Source organism: Meleagris gallopavo, chromosome 1 (genome assembly GCF_000146605.3).
Source record: "Meleagris gallopavo isolate NT-WF06-2002-E0010 breed Aviagen turkey brand Nicholas breeding stock chromosome 1, Turkey_5.1, whole genome shotgun sequence".
In the NCBI taxonomy this organism is placed as follows: domain Eukaryota; kingdom Metazoa; phylum Chordata; class Aves; order Galliformes; family Phasianidae; genus Meleagris; species Meleagris gallopavo.
Genome location: NC_015011.2, coordinates 38,058,089 through 38,064,370, shown reverse-complemented (window position 1 = coordinate 38,064,370; position 6,282 = coordinate 38,058,089). Strand labels below are relative to the sequence as shown.

At 37.5% G+C, this 6,282-nt stretch overlaps 1 protein-coding gene across 1 annotated transcript in view; it reads right to left on the bottom strand.

Annotated features, from left to right (window-relative positions):
* The window catches only part of NAV3 (neuron navigator 3), a 396,053-nt gene that overhangs the window by 259,279 nt on the left and 130,492 nt on the right, over window positions 1-6,282 (bottom strand). The window lies entirely within an intron of this gene.

Here is a 6,282-nt window from a genome sequence, read left to right as displayed (position 1 = left end):
AGACCTGAGCAGTGGCCAAAGCAAACAGCTGTTGGAAGAGTTTTTATCCCGGAAATAATCTCAGCAATGAAGCTGTTTGTCTGATTCCTGGCTATTTTTCACTGCTGACAACCATGAGCTAGAGTGTTTCATTCCCTGTTCCTCCCGTGAAATCAGGTTAAAATCGTGCAAGAGCATGGCTAGGAACAGACGCTGAATCACAGCGTGGGGAACGTCTGCCTGTGCTATGAAAAATCCATACAAAAACACAGAGCAGGATATAGGAAAATCACGAGCATTGTTAGGAGATTTAGTCAATACAGCTTTTCAGGGCACTTTTTTTTCTTTCTTTGGTGGTACTAACGTCATCTATTCAGTTTTAACACTTCCCTTTCTAAAAGCATTTAAAGCTCCATGAAGTGCACATCCAATGCATCGTTTCTGCTTGTTGTACATAGACATATTCTTTCTGGCAACCTTAAATCCTTCTACAGGGGAACACACGGCAGATAGGCAGACAGAGCAAGCCATAAAATGAATCACAATGGACAGTACAAATTGCTGAGCAGCATAAATGCCTGCTTAAAAGGACAACTGTAAATTCCTTTGAGGACCTACAGCAGGGAAACACATTTTAAACTGTGATGTAAGGGGAAAAAAAAACCTGTACAAAAATGACACATCATTAAGCTCCTAGGGGATTTTATCACCCACACCATGGGCAAAAATATTCCATGCTTTTACTGTTATCTCTTCCAAAATAAAACACAAATACCTGAATGTTATTCTGCCACTAATACTCAACATGGTGTTAACCTGCTCTACCTGAATAGCAGACACTGTTCACACTAAGATATAAGCTCAGAGGAAAATAAGAGTCTCAAGGATGCAAGTTGAGGATGGCAAGAGTTACAAAAAGCTTTTAAAAGAAAACAGTATACGTAGGAAGCAGACTAGAAGGAAACTACTAGGCCACCTTCTGAAATTTATTTTGTATTACAAAACTATATTTCCTCACACAGTATTTTCCTTGACCTTTCATTTAAAAGACCATGATGACATATTAGTTATGAATTCAACTTTCTTTCAACTTTTAGTTTAAAGGAGTAAATCTGACCTTGTTTAATGATCTCCTCAGTTTTGCAGTGTGTATACAGATAATCAGCAAAACCTATTTCAGCATCCTCTGCTTAGCAATGAGCTTTACACAAGACTGCACAGAGGTACTTTCACTCCATTTTGGACAATTTCAGCACACTGCATCCAGCACGCTTCTCAATGGACGGAATATTCTTGTTCCAAGTAGTGTGCAGAGCAAAAGGGAAAAAAGCTCCTTGTGCAGTCTGCATTTGTTCTCCAGCACCATAAAGCACTGTAGCTTAAGTTTCTTAGACACAACTGTTAATGCTTTAGAAAGGGCACATATGCAAAGGCTGAAGGACCACAGGAAAAGAGGGATTTATCTGATGCAAGGTTTGAGGAGACGAAAAATCCTCATGAGGACTGCTGACCAAAGATCAAGACAAAGAATAAACTAGAGTCATGAGACAGATACTTTCTTAAATAGAACATTGCCAAAAAAATGCAATTGAGTCTTATTACTTCTCAGGGTTATAATTTTACAAAGTAATATATTATGGCAATCTTGCTACTCTTCTTTTGAATATGAATGATGAGGTCATGATACCCACAGTCTCTTTTGCAACCCATTTTCCCAGCACAGAAACCCTAGAAGTAATAAGCAAACTAGCTTACCAGGAGAGAGTCATCTGCAATGCATAACCAAAAGGGTTTGGAAACAATGATGTGAAGCTGGTGTTACTTTTTCAAGAAAATTATTACTCTTTCAAAATAATCATCAATTATAGTATGATTACCAAGTCACTGCCATCAGCTTCAAAATCCCATTTTTCAAGACCTTTGGCACAATATAAGCCTGAATTGCTTCTGATCTGCAAAGATATTAATAAAAGTCTACAAGATTATTTGCAAGAATCATTCCTGATTTCTACAAGGTAATGGAGGAAAACAGTAGCAATAGTCCATAGGTAAGAATGCACTTGCAGGCCTGATTACAAGATTAGCCCTCCTTTTTTTGTTCTTTCTCATTCTAATTCTCAGCAAAAGATAAGAAACAAACATCTGTTCCCTTAGAGATCACTTACCCACATTTTTCACTAGAAAGGATTTGCATACCTCACGATTACTGTGGATTTTATGAATATCAGGGGAAAGGCATATTTAACAGCTAAGTTTCAGCTGTGGTTTCCATGTGAACCATAAAGCAGAGCATAAAGCACCTGTGGACAAAGTGCCCCAAGTGGTACCAGGTGCAAGTAATGTCAATGGAGCTGGAAAGAAGAGGGACAACATCTCAGGTAGAAGGTGTCTGCACTGCTCTGAGAAGTGCCCTTGATGTACTGTAAAGGGATGAACTCTTTGAAAACTGTGGATGCAGGAGTTGCAAAGATCACCGTTAGGAATTATGATAGTAATGTGAATTTGGTGGGATTATTCATAGCAGCTCTAAAGTGGGGAGCTAGGAGACCAGCAAGCCAGGCTGCTATGGAGAATCCAAACAAAGAAGGAAGATGGCTTAGCTATCTGTGAATGGTGCCTACCTCTGAGAAACCACTGGTAAAAATGTTGCTAGAAGTGGCTACGAGCCGGGAAATAAAAACCAGCACCAGATTATTTGACTATCTGCCATGAAAGGCAGTAGCATTGCTGGCAGGATAAAGAAAGTACAAAGATATGGCAGATATAAACAAGAGAAAAATATCTTGGTTGTGTGAAGCAGATAGACGCGTATCCAGATAGGGTTCACAAATAAGTGAGGCTAAATGCACAGAGGACTTGCAGGTTTATCATCTACCCACTTAGATATTTATCAGCTTAGATACCCTGATGCCGGGCAAGTAGAGGGCTCTATTTAGTCTCAGGATGCAGGATAGGCAGGGATTATGACTGAAACCCAGACACAAGTGAAATGAAGTTTTGTGGGAAAGTTTAGAAAGTTATGAGGAAGCTAGAAGACATCTAAGCTTTGGAAGTAAAGTGAGAGCAAGATTTCAAGTGGTATGTTAAGCAAGAAGATAAAAATTAGGAGAAACCTAAATATGTGAAAACAGAACTAAGGTCATGATGCAAACCTTTGAAGTCGTGTCAACAGCAGTGGTAGTTCCAGTGAGATATTGAAAGCAAAACTACTTCTTTCTCTAATAAAGATAAAAAATGATGACTATATGGCCAAGAAGTACAACTTTGGAAGTATCAAGCAATCAAGTGTTTTAACAATAATTGAGTTAAATAAATGACCTGTACTTCAGAGGAAGACAGTATGTGTGCATTAAGTATAATTCCTGTGTCCCTATAGTATTTATTTCATACAACACCTGAAATCCAAGTAACCTCATAAAATAAGGTATCTGGTAGCTGTACTATTAACGTGAATTTTTGTTCTAAAGACTTAATATGAATAATTATTTACAGTACAACACCTCAACATAGATTTTCTTTCCCTCATCATATCTGATACCAGAGTCCCACGAAGGCTGCTCCCCTCTCTAACCACAGTTCTCAGACAAACTGCTTGCATGAACTGAACAGACAGCTGGCAATGTCTCCCACACCACAGGAAATATCAAGAGAGGGGACACCTGCCTCAAAAGTGGAGCCAAGAGATTTGTTTGCTCCTTCTGGTCTATGATCTTCAACAAGGAAGCTGTTGCATGTGTCCTAGGTCAAACAGGAAATGTCAGGGGTCCAGAGACTGCTGAGGTCTGTTCTGAGCCATTTCCCTACTTCATCCCACTGGTTCAACAGCTGTGTCTATAACTTACAGGAGCCAGGCTAACTTCTGAAAGAGTTTGAATGTGATGATACAATCAGCCCATTTTGTGAGTACTGATTTCAAGTTGAGAAGACAGTTTTCCCCCAGTTAGAAACAGCAGGGGACAGAACTCTTGGAAACAATTACAGTACCTTTGAAAAAGAAACCAATGATTTTAAAATATTATATATAAATGTACGTATATATATATAAATATATATATATATAAATATATAAGTATACATTTATACATTTATATATTTTAATATATTTAATAACATTTTAAAATGTTAATACAATAATGCTGACCTAAAGTAAGAAACGTGCCGTATTTGGTGTAATAAGGTATTTTCAATCTACCGGATAATGACGAGACAAATTATCCAGTCCTTACACATGTTCAGACCATAATCCTACCTACCCTGCAGTGCTTTTTACAAGAGGTAGGCAATTCTATAGTCTAAAAGTAAGCCATGTAACAAGTATTTAATCCTATCTGTGTGTAATGCTACTGAATAAACTGCTGTTGTTTTTCTTAACAGTTTGGAATTCCAAGAGATACATAATCCAAAGCCCAGCTATAGTCACTGAAAAAGGTGCATCCGGCTTCCTAAAGGAAATCCTTGTGCTTTGGCTGAATGTTTGGGGAAGTCTTTCAAAGAGGACAACTTTTAAATAAGGATATCTATTTATCCTCTGAGTAATTTGGCCCTTCAAAGACCAAGGAGTTAATGGTTTTGAACTATTACTGATGTAAGTGACCATATCTTTTGTAATTCTTTTGTAATTTTGTAGTTCTTCTGCTTTACAGAACAATTTGCAGTATCTTCCATCAGGTGGCTTCAGACATTTACACGCATACATTATATGTCCATGTAAAGGGCATTAAAATCTTGTGAACTGGATGCATGAAGTTAAATGACCTTCTAAAGACTACATGGGAAGTCAATACTCTCTTTGTCAAGTAGAGATTTTTTTTTGGCTTATGCATATGTGTGGGTTAAAAACGATAATTATTTCTCTGTTGCTATGCACTGCATTTAATCATGAAGTGTTTGGCTCAAAGGAATCAAGCTTAAATACTATCGGATTGGGAAATGTAAACAAAAATGTTGTAAGAATAAGAAAGGGCTAATACACTATGTAAGTATTTACATACTGACCTACTGACTATCCCATATGGCCAGCTGGTAAAGCTTAATGAAAACATCAGCCTTCCTCTTTGGGAGGTGGAAGAAGGTAAAATAAAATAAAGGCAATCTATTTGTTCATTTGTTTCTTTCTAAGTAAATGAAGCAAATAAAAAGCTGCTTACTCCCAAAACTGCTGTTAACTATGGCAAATAAGGTAACCTTCCATTAACATCACCCTGCATAAGCTAGTCTAACAGATTATATTCATTGTAAGAATCAAAGTATTAGGTTATCCTTTCTCTCTTCCTTGTATCCTCAGTTTGCCATTTACAAACTCCAGGCAGCAAAGTCCACAGCAGGTACTCTGACTTCTCCAGCATCCTTCTGGCAGGTATCTTTTGCCTCTTTCAATGCTACTTATTTTTGCCATAGAGTTTTCTATTTCTGAAGATATCTCTATCTTCTGACTTTGTATCTCTACCTCCATCTTCTGACTTTGTATCATCTTTGGTGCACTGTGGTGAGTTACAGATTCCAACGTTTGCATGGTTGCTGGTATCTTTATTTCTTAGAACATTACAGGTTCATAACTTCGCTGTCATATTGCCAAAGTAGTGTTTTTCTCAATTCTAAGGGCATTTAGGAGTGTTCCAGCTCAGTCTAGAGTTACTGGAGAAATGTCTAAGGTAAACAATACAAAAGCAGATATTTCTAGAACTTAGGATTAAGTTTGTGGGTTAATCAAAGCCGTTCTGATTCAGTACTCAATGTGAACTCTCCAGAATTTTCATTCAATGTTCCTTTACAACATAACCTTACTGTGAAATTTTTAAACAAACTGTAAAAAACAACAACAACAACAACAACTTGTTAAGGTAAAGCAATTAAGACTAAACAGGAATCTGCTAATTATCTAACATCATGGAGCTGGCAAGAGTGAAAATATGCTTTTACCTGCTGATAAGGGAAACTTGCCTCTTACAAGCACAACAATTCTGATAGAGGGTTTTGAAATCATGCAGTGTAGCCATGCTGGCATTCAGTCCAGGACTTAAGTAAAAAACTGTTCCATAAGGTTCTCATTGGTCTATTAAAAAAAAAAAAAAAGAAAGAAAAAACCACCTTAAAAAAACCTTAGAAACATCTGCTACAGTCATGAGCAGATTCTTGGCCAAGTGCGGCAACAACAGTGGCTTTGAAGTCAATCAGCTTCACTATCACCAGCAGACACCCCTGCAGTCAATGGAAATTACTGTAGAGAGAGTTTGGGGGATAGGAAGAGAAGTTTATTTCCTAGAAGTGGATGTAGATAGCAGTAAAAAAAGAGGATTTTTTTTT